The sequence below is a fragment of the Arvicanthis niloticus genome, chromosome 21 (assembly GCF_011762505.2).
Source record: "Arvicanthis niloticus isolate mArvNil1 chromosome 21, mArvNil1.pat.X, whole genome shotgun sequence".
NCBI lineage: Eukaryota > Metazoa > Chordata > Mammalia > Rodentia > Muridae > Arvicanthis > Arvicanthis niloticus.
Window position 1 is genome coordinate 28372191 of NC_047678.1, and position 10608 is coordinate 28382798.

At 47.4% G+C, this 10608-nt stretch overlaps 1 long non-coding RNA gene across 1 annotated transcript; it reads right to left on the reverse strand.

The window, feature by feature from the left end:
* Positions 1 to 196: 196 nt before the first annotated feature.
* LOC143435384 (uncharacterized) lies at positions 197 to 1908 on the reverse strand. The gene is made up of 3 exons (XR_013105622.1): positions 1768 to 1908; positions 829 to 897; positions 197 to 264 (listed from the first exon to the last, which is right to left on the reverse strand). It is a non-coding gene; the product is annotated as an uncharacterized LOC143435384 (long non-coding RNA).
* Between the last annotated feature and the right edge of the window lie 8700 nt (positions 1909 to 10608).

Sequence of the window (10608 nt, forward strand, 5' to 3'; positions counted from 1 at the left end):
CCGCTTCTGTTTTCTGAAATGTCTGCTGTGCTTCTGGTTAAACTCCCTAGCCTGTCTGGAACTGAGGGAGGAGAGCTTGCCCTGTGCTGTCCTTGATGTGCTGAAGAGTGTCTTTGTTTAATGTCCGGTGACTAGATATGAACAGGTAACATATGGTTCAGTATCTCGAAGCAGCTACTCCCAGTGGGACCTTGGACTCACCTAGTTTCCAGTGTGCAAAGTTGTGGTATTAACAGGTCCTGTGAGGCTGTGAGGGCGAAGTCACTGGTGGGAGTGATACACAAGAATGAGTTCAGCACACACAGATAATGCTGCCATTTGCTGTCTTGGGGATTGGTGACACACACGCACTCTGGGCTGATCAGACCGTCCCATACTAGACTGCTTTCACTTCCCCAATACCAGCTAGTGAGACATCTCAAGACCTCTGCCTGGAGATTAAAAAACATCTCACTGCAGATAGGGCAGCAAAACCAGACAAAGTAATTCCTCCAAGATCTAAGTTGGCAAACCAATGAGATTATCGGACTCACATGCAGAGCATGGAGCTCCCTATCACTGAAAAGTGTCACACCCAACGTGAATGGCAGCTTCGACACAAATGCATGGATGGAGTCTCCCTTGTCCCCACCTCCAGATAACCTTCCATCCTTTGTACATTTATATGCTTCCCAAGACCACAAGCCACATGCAATTAGAACAGAATTGCAAACAGCGTACCAGGAGGTACAAAAGGGAATGCCCGTGATCTCTGTGAGGGTCCCGGCCTGCCACTATGAAGGAATGTCAACAGGCACAGTCTTGAGGGGCTCTGGTGAAGAGTCATACCTGCTTCTGTTGAAGATGGTGATAGCTATTGTGTTCAGAGGATAGGCTTCTACAACACGTGGGTTGGGACTGGTGGAAGGGGAAGAGCACGTTAGTTAGTTAGTTTGTTTGTTTGTTTGTTTGTTTGTTTCTGTAGAAATCACAAAAGTTGTGGCTTTCCATAGATTCAAGTCAACATGTCCCCAGTTCCTGGGGGAGTAATTAGCCTTACCCAGCCAGTAGGTTTGGAGAGCTGTTCTCCTCAGGGTAGATTCTTGGTTGCAAATAGACCTCTAGGGTCTTTGCTACCTTGGTGACAAAGGGCATGCACAGTGGACCCAGGAGGACCTGGAAGTGTAGGTTAGTGGTGCCCTTCCTCTCTCAAAGTCAAACAGTTCCGGTCCCTCTGAGGAGCACTCCCTGGAGCTCATCTTTCATCCCAGTTCCACCCCTATCTTTCATCTCAAGGACAGCTACTGACCATGGGGCAGAACTCACCCCTGCTAGTCTAGGGCTCTTGACTCAGCTAGACTTCTTAACAGAAAAATCTTATCTGGAGCTGGAGAGATGGCTCAGTGGTTAAGAGCACTGACTGCTCTTCCAGAGGTCCTGAGTTCAATTCCCAGCAACCACATGGTGGCTCACAACCATCATGGGATCCGATGCCCTCTTCTGGTGTGTCTGAAGACAGCTACAGTGAGCTTACATAAAACAAATAAATCTTAAATAAACAAATAAATAAATAAATAAATAAAATAGTGCCATAAAGCCCTAAATTTAAAAAAAAATCTTATCTGACTTGTTTGCCTGGGCGGCCTTAAGCAGACCTTTACGACTGATCCCTGGACTTGGTTTTCCATGCCGCTCTCAGCATTTCTCACCTGCATTTTCTAGAAGTTCTACTATGAAGTAGGCTTTTAAAACCCCTCAGGAAGACCTTTGACTTCACTCCCAACTTACCATTGTTAGTTGACTGACTACTGCTGACCTGATAGGAACCAAAAAGAACACGGACTGCAGTCAGTGTTTCCTCGTGGAGTGGGTGCTAGTGAAGTCTTCACGCCAGAGAATTCACGTTGACTGTAGAAGAGCTGTGTGATGTATCTGGTAGCATTTCCCTGGGGGCCGAGCGCTGTCCCCCCAGGGACAGCATGGACTTGAAGACTCTGCAATTCTCCAGGCCCCTAAGCCTCTCTGGCTGAATGTATCTTCTTCCCACACCCAAAAGGAAGAGATGGTTGGACATGCATGTGTTGACTTCTTCAGCCTGTACACTGAGACAGGAAAAATTAAAAGCCTGCCTGAGCTGTACAAGAGCTTTGCTGAGGAGATGATGGAAGAGCACTGGCTGTTCTTCCAGAGCAGCATTTCTCAACCTGTGGGTCAGCATCTCTCTGGGAAAACTTCATCTCCAAAAATATCTGCATTATGATTCATAACAGTAGCAGAATTACAGTTATGAAGTAGCAGCAACAATGGTTTTATGGTTGGGGGAATCACCACAGCATGAGGAACTGTATTAAAGGGTCTCCACATTAGGTTAGGAAGGTTGAGAACCACGTTCCAGAGCGATCCAAGTTCAATTCCCACCACCCACATGTTAGTTCAAATCTACCTGTAATTTCACTTCCAGAAGATCTGACACTGTCTTCTGGCCCCCTTGGGCATCGGGCACACATGATCAGCTGTAGAGACCTGTGGTGCACCCAGACACATTTAAAAAGCATACAGGTAAAGAAGAAACTTTGCAGGTAGGAAAAGGAGACGGGGCTGGGGAGGTGGCTTGGTCAGTCAAAAGCTTGCCACACGAGCATGAGAGCCTGAGTTTGGATCTCCAGCATGTAAAAACCTGGGCATGGGGGTGAAACTTGTAATACCATAAATAAGAATCCATGGAATTCATAGCCAAATAGCTGAGCTATTCCAGGTACAGTGAGACATCCTGTCTCAAATAAAACAAGGTAGAGAACAACTGAGAACAACACCTAATGTCAACCTCAGCCCTCCACACTCACACAGCAATCAGTCCATGTGAAATCCCCTACCTACTACACCCAAAGAAAGAGGGAGACAGGACTAGGCAATAGATAAGAGGTGAGGGAGGAGGATAAGAAAGGACTGCTTGAGCTGGGCAGTGGTGGCGCCTTTAATCCTAGCACTTGGGAAGCAGAGGCAGACGGATTTCTGAGTTCGAGGCCAGCCTGGTCTACAAAGTGAGTTCTAGGACAGCCAGGGCTACACAAAGAAACCCTGTTTCAAAAACAAAAACAAAAGAAAGGTCTGCTTGGCTGGGGAGATGGCTCAGAGGTTAAAATGGTTGCTACGAAGCTTGAGGACCTCCATTCAGACCCCTGGCAGCCCACATAAATGCCAGGTGGGAGCGATGGCCTGCCTGTGATTCCAGCCTGGAAAGGTGGAAACAGGGATCCCAGAACACACTGGCTAGCAAAACTAATCATATTGTCAAGCGCTGGGTTTGACTGATAGAGCCTGCCTCTGTAAATGGGTTGGGAGGGTGACTGAAGACGATTCTTACCATCACACACATAACGCACCCACATGTATGCACAACACACACAGTGGAAAAAGCACCTTTCACCCTTGTCAGCCAGTGTGCTCAAGAGCACCTTTGGGGTCCAGTGCCTCTGGCCTCCTCGGGCCTGAACTCACTCATGTATACATATCTCAGCACAAACACACACCCATACAGATAATGAATACTTATAAGAATCAATTTTTTAATTGAAAAATGATTTAAAATGAGCCTTTATCTGGGTGGTGGTGGCAGCACATCCTTTAATCCTAACACTTGAGAGGCAGAGGCAGGTGGATACTCTCTATGTATGTGGTCTACATAGAGTTCCATGGCTACACGGAGAAACCCTGTCTCCAAAAAACAAAACCAAGAACTAAAACCAAAACCAAAAGCCAGGAGGTGGTGGTGCACGCTTTTAATCCCAGCACTTGGGAGGCAGAGACAGGCAGATTTCTGAGTTCAAGGCCAGCCTGGTCTACAAAGTGAGTTCCAGGACAGCCAGGGCTACACAGAGAAACCCTGTCTCGAAAAACAAAAACAAACAAACAAACAAAAAACAAAAAAAACAAAACCAAAAATAAGCTTTCAAACTCAGCATTCAGAAGACACAGTCAGAAGGATCTCTTCGAGTTCCAGGACCACCAGGACCACCTACAAGCTTGTTTAAAAAACAAAACAAAACAAAACAAAAATCTAACTCCAGGCCTAGGAGATCCAACGCCCTCTTCTGGCCTCCTCGGGCACTGCATGAATGTGATGTCTAGACATATATTCAAGCAAATACTCATACATGTAAGAAATATATTTAAAGAAACAATAATAATTTAAAATGGAAAAAGAAAGAACAGCTGAAGACAATTTTGGATGTGGGTATGCCATAGACACTTGTGGCTGTTTCAAAGAGACTGGGAGAGTCCGTGCTTACCTCCAGGACTCTAACCCCATTTCTGCCTCCATTCCCGATGCTTGTCACACCACCCAATAAGATGCAATTCCAGCTGCAACTTCTCCCCTGGGGGAGAGAAATGGAAACAGAACTGAAAAGGAGACAGGGAAGTCTAGAGAAGATTGTCCTCCGGGCTGAAGTTCACTGGCACCACCAATAGACAGTGAATCAGGCGCTCCCCAAGTAAGCAGGAGTCTACAAAGAGACCTTATGCTTGTCCTGCCCAGGTTTACTCCCCCCACCCCCTGCTGGCCTGAACAAACTCAATTTCATACTCTAGTCTTCAGCTGGCCATGGTTCCTGGAAGAAGAAGAAAAAGAATATACCTAGAAAGTATAGAATTCACTGGCTGTTTTGCCCTGTGGAACCTTTCCTGCCGCAGTGTGCAAATGTTTCACTTGCATTATAAAGAGGCAGTTTGAAAAAAAAAATCGTCAGATATATTTGCCACTAGCATAACCCCACCGCCCCTGCATACTGCTCCCAAGAAAGCTAATTAAGCCCCACTGCTATTAGAGTTATACACATTTGAAGGCTTGTTGTGACAAGAAAAAATAATGAAGCTGTGGTTTCTACAAGTTGTAAGCGGCCAAGTCAAAACATGCTGCTCTGCCTGCCCCTCTGCTCTCTCCCCCCCCCCCCGTGGGTCTCTGGGATGGATCTGCCTGTCTCACTGATGTACAGCACATTCATTCTCATCCCAGTGCCTGCCCTACTCCTCAGTGCCAGGCCAGAGAGGCCACAGGAGCCGTCCTTGAGGAGCTGTGTTTGTAGGAGAAAGACCAACATACAAATTGTTGCTAATAAACCATGGGACATGCCCAGCCTGAATCTCTAGTTTGAGTTCTTTCCCCCAGAATCTCTGTGAGTCCCCTTCACCCACCTTCTATCCCCAGATAAGGGAGACCAGGCCCCAGGGAAAAAGTCATGTCCTCATGGTATCCCTTGAGTACTAATAAGACAACAGAGGTTCAGACACATCTCATGTTAGGGGACAGAGACAGCTTACTTGGCGGTCTTTATCATACTGTTCTGCCTGTATTCAGGGAAGTCCTTCTAGAGAGTTCCTGCCTGCTGACCTCCCCTACACTTTCCTAATACAAACCCAAGGACGTTACTGGGGCTAACCTACATGGGTCCTCAGGCTGTAGGATAGAGCCATTCCCTTCACTGAGTTCCATCTGTATCCTATTCAGGGTAGTTGGGTTGCCTTGTCATCTTTACTGAGCACTTAGGAAGCTCCCGGCAACTGTCAGAAAAGTTTCTGTCCTGGAAGGACAGAAGGACAGAATAAGGCAAAGGACTGAAGTCACTGAGGGCAAAACCAAACCCTGGGGCAAGACAAAAGATTTTAAGACCTTTGTGGCAAAGATACCCTAGTCTCTGCCAAGATAGACGGTTTCAGTTAAATCTGACTGATGTTTTGAGTTAGGCTCTAGAGATACAACAGAGAATCAAGACTGTCAAAACCCCTTTAATCCCAGCACTTGGGAGGCAGAGGCAGGTGGATTTCTGAGTTCGAGGCCAGCCTGGTCTACAGAGTGAGTTCCAGGACAGGACAGCCAGGACTACACAGAGAAATCCTGTCTCGAAAAACAAAAACAAAAACAAAAACAAAAAAACAAACAAAAAAAAAGATTGTCAAAACCACAAAGTCTTCACTTCAGTTTGTGATCTCCAAGTCTGACCTTTGCCAGTCTGTTGCACAAACCAGGCCCCAAACCCAAAGCGCTTGCTTCCTGGCCCTCAGTGCTAGACCACTGTCCTGACCTGCAGCAGTGAGTTTAAGCATAGTATCACCAGACAGTGAGAGCCGACACTACATTCAGACATCGAGGTTGTCTGAGGAGACACTGCCCTGGCTGCCCCAGGATCTGGGCTGGGTGGGAGCAGGTTTCAGTTGGGTAGCAACATCTGGGTTACCGTTGCTATTTCTGTATGGCTAACCCCTCCAGCTGGGAAGCCTGGTGCATCGGCTTTCCGGGAAGGCAGTCTTTCTGACAAAGAGCTGACAGTGCAGACTAAGAATTCCAAGTAACTCTGGGCGAAGGACAGACTCCATCTGCTGTGAGCAGAAAGGCCAAGTGTGCAGGTGAATTGCCCTCCCCATCTTTATTAACGCTAATTGCATGCAGGCTCACTCCTTGCCATTCCCAACTCTGCTCCAAGAATCCTAGCTCTCCCTGAGCCTGAATCTCTCTGAGGAGGCTGGAGTTCCAGGATTGTGCCACCTCAGGACCCACAGCAGGGTTGTGGGGAATAATAGTTACAGAGGCAGGGCCCAGGGAATCAGTCAGCACTTCTTCAAACTCTTATCTGCACTACATTTCTTTTAGTCTTAACTGTGTCTTGTTTTGAGACAGGGTCTCAGTATGTAGTCCTGGCTGTCCTGGAACTTGCTATGTAGATCAGGCTGGCCTCAAAGCCACAGAGCTCCACCTAGCTTTGCCGCCTAAATTCTGGGATTAAATATATGTACCACTGTACAGCAGGGCAACCTTGAACTTTTTCTGTATTTACCTCTCCAGTGCTGGGGTTGCAGGTCTTCCCCGGCACATCTGGTTTACTTGGTGCTAGGGATGAAACCCAGGGCTTTATGTATGTTGGGCAAACACTACAAAGTAACCTGTACCTCTGCCCTCACTCTAAGCGCTACACTAGACACAGGAAAACAAAGTATTCTCATCTCATCCCAACACACACACTCACATACACACACATACAAACTCATACATATACACACTTAGACAAATACACTGGGGTGGTTTGAATATGCTTGGTCCAAGGAGTGGCACTATTAGGAGGTGTGGCCTTGTTGGAGGAAGTGTGTCACTGTGGGGATGGGCAATGTGAACAACCCTCCTCCTAACCATAGGGGAGCCTAGCTGCCTCCAGAACAAGACTCTCAGCTCCTCCTGCACCATGCCTGCCTGGATGCTGCCATACTTCCTGCTTTGATAATAATGGACTGAACCTCTGAACCTGTAAGCCAGCCCCAATTAAATGTGGACCTTATAAGAGTTGCCTTGTTCATGGTGTCTGTTCACAGCAGTGAAACCCTAAGATACGCACACTTACACACACACACACACACACACACACACACACACACTGTACAGGACGTGTGCTCCTTCATCCAATAGGTCTGTGTCCACTTCAGAATCCCCTATGGCCAGTTCCTGCCCATCTCAACCTGGGCTTCCTGAGGATGAGTTCGTTCAAAACAAAGCTAGTTTCCTCTCAGAGGTCTACCCACCTCCTGCTGACACTAACCAACTGGACCACCTCTTTGCTCCACCTCTCTTTCTCAAGACCTTTTTTAGAAGAGGTTCTAAGACTAAGGTCGTTCTCAGCCTCCCCGTAGCTCAGACCCATTGATACAGTTTCTCATGTTGTGATGACCCCCAACCATAAAATTATTTTTGCTGCTACTTCATAACTGTAATTTTGCTACCGTTGTGAATCGTAGTGTGAATATCTGTATTTTCTAATGTCTTAGGGGACCTCTGTGAAAAAGTCATTTGACCCCAAAGAGTCAACCCATCATTGTGGGTTCTCAACCTTAGAATCTCAACCTTAGATTCCCTTAGTATCTAAGGGAAGTGGGGAGTTGCTCCGGCCTGTGGGGATTCGACAAGACCCTAGAGAAGGGGGCGAAAGAATCAACAGACAAGAGACACAAGGAAGAAGCACCAGTCTGAATGTCTTATCTAGTGCTTAAATTTTATTGTTCAGGCTGCCGTTATAAAGGCAAGCAGGCAGGAGGGTCATCTGACAGTCAGGGTCCAGGGTCATACCCTAATTGTAGAGTTCTCTAAGCCCACAAGAATTCCTAGCCCAAATTACTTATCTAAATATTTTCTCACAAGCAAGAAGGCAATTAAAACATTTCTCAGCTCGAGTTGCTTATCTGATTAATATTTTCTCCCTGACAGGAGCGCAATAAAGTATTCCTGAACTCAGGCTGTTTACTTAACTGACATTTGCTCTCAGGCAGAAAGGGGTCTTGGCTCCCAGCAGGGAGTGATCTTGGAGCACTAAGTTCAAGTCACTGTAAAGGAAGGATGACCTGTCCTCAGCTTGTCCCCATTTTGGTAGGCTCCAAACTTATTCATCTCTATGTCCTGAGCTTGAGCTACCCTGTAGACAGAGGATAACAGCTTTCCTGGCCAACTAGAGATCACCTGCTTTCCCGGCGTGTGCCTAAAGCTGGACAATTTGAGGAAAAGCATTCTCTGGCTTTTCAAGGCACCCAGGCTCCACAGGTCCACTCAAGAGAATGAGCCACCAGTTAGTTCCCATCTCCATTTGTTTCTCGGATCCTTTGCCCAGGAGTACAGACTAAAACGACTCCCACAATACAACCAGATGTGCCTAACTGCTAGCCTAGACTCTCCCAGATCCCACAGTATGCAATCAGGCTATCCCCTGCCTGGGATGCTCTCAGGATGGAAGAGGGAGAGCCTAAAAATCCAACAAACCCAAACTGTGGGACTTAAACTCCATGGAACACAAGTCTTAAAGTGAGAGAGAGAAAGCTAGGAGAGGGGCGCTGGCAAAGGATGGGGGACTCCCCACCCCACCTCACATTTATTTATTTGGTAGTTTGGAACAGAAACCGACTCGCAGGAGTCGGTTCTCTTTCCAACACGTGGATGACGGGATCAAATTTCAGGCAAGCCCTTACCCACTAAGCTATCTTGCTAGGACGGGTAGTTTGAATCCCAAGACACCAATACACCAGAATTCAAACCCCAGAGCGGAAAACAGCTGAAAGCCAGGGCCTCAACGCCACCCATTCCCCTGCAGGCTTCCCTTTGGGGGGGCGGGGGGAGAATGGCGTACGTGAATGACAGCCTCGAATTACCAGATACACTCTCAGAATCCCGCAGCGTAGTGAAGCCCGAGCATCACGAGCGGACCGCTCCGCCCGCCTCTCTGTTTCAGCCCTGCCCACATCCGCGTGGCCCCTCCCCTCCCAGCTATGTTGGAGCAATTTAGCCCCTCCCTCCGTAAGTCATTCAGGCCCACAGCCCAACCCTCCTACGCCTGCGGCATTCGTGTCCCCCACCCACAACCCACCTTTTCAAGCCCCACCCACCGATGGCCTCTTTGTCCTATAGCGCCATCTCCTGGAAGTCGACCGACATTGTTCTCTTTTGGGGCTATATCGGAGCTGACGCATTCCTTCCGGGGCTCTCTTGGCTTGCTTGTGGAGCCACTATCAGATTGAGACCTAATCTTTGCCCTAGTCCTGAACCTGCCTAGAAGCCTGGGCTTCACAGAAGTCCCCACAGACGTGGTCTCAAATGAAATTCGAGTCACCTTCAGCAAAGTAGGAGGCAATAGAAGGTAGCCAACTTGGGGGAAGTCTCCATGCTTAGGTGTCAGTTGTTACTCCTACCACCAGAATCCCCAGAAGATGGGCACCCCTCCTTTAAACTACTGTCTCCTCAGTGTCTTCTAGAGTCCTCATAAGGTGGTAGATCCATCCCTCGTTAGAGGGTTTATTTAAAACCTTGCTCGTCTACAATAAAAGCAAAATAGTAAGCCGGGCGGTGGTGGCGCATGCCTTTAATCCCAGCACTTAGGAGACAGAGGCAGGCAGATTTCTGAGTTCGAGGACAGCCAGAACTATACAGAGAAACCCTGTCTCAAAAAACCAATAATAATAATAATAATAATAATAATAATAATAATAATAATAATAATAATAATAATAATAGCGTTTCGTTCACTCCTAGGAATGGAACCTGCCTTACATTAGTTTGAAAAGTGTGGCCAACTTCTTTGCCTTCTCTGGGCCTTAGCCACCCTGCATCAAAGATGCACTTTATAGAAAGTAAAATAAGTCACTTTTCTTTCTTTTTTCTTATTTTCAAGACAGGACCTCACTGTGCAATGCTGGCTAGCCTGGAACTCAAAGAGCTCCACCTGCCTCCCAAAATGCTGGGGTTAACAGCATGGACTACCACACCTGACATTTTTTCCCTTTCATGTTTAAAGATTTGTTTTTATTTATGTGTATGAATGTGTGTTATGTTAAATGTATGTCATGGGTGTGGGTGCCCACAAAAAACAGAAGAGGGCATCCAGGAGACTGACCCACCGGATGTGGGTGTTAGCCGCTGAACTTGGGTCCTCGTGACTAGCAAACAGCAAGTGCTTTGAACTGTAGAGCCACCTCATCTCTCCTGCTCCCCACCTCCCCTTTTTGGAGACAAGATCTTGCTAAGTAGTCTTGGCTGGAGTGGAACTCACCACGTAGACAAAACTGGCCTCAAACTCGGAGAGATCCATATGCCTCTGGCTCCCGAAC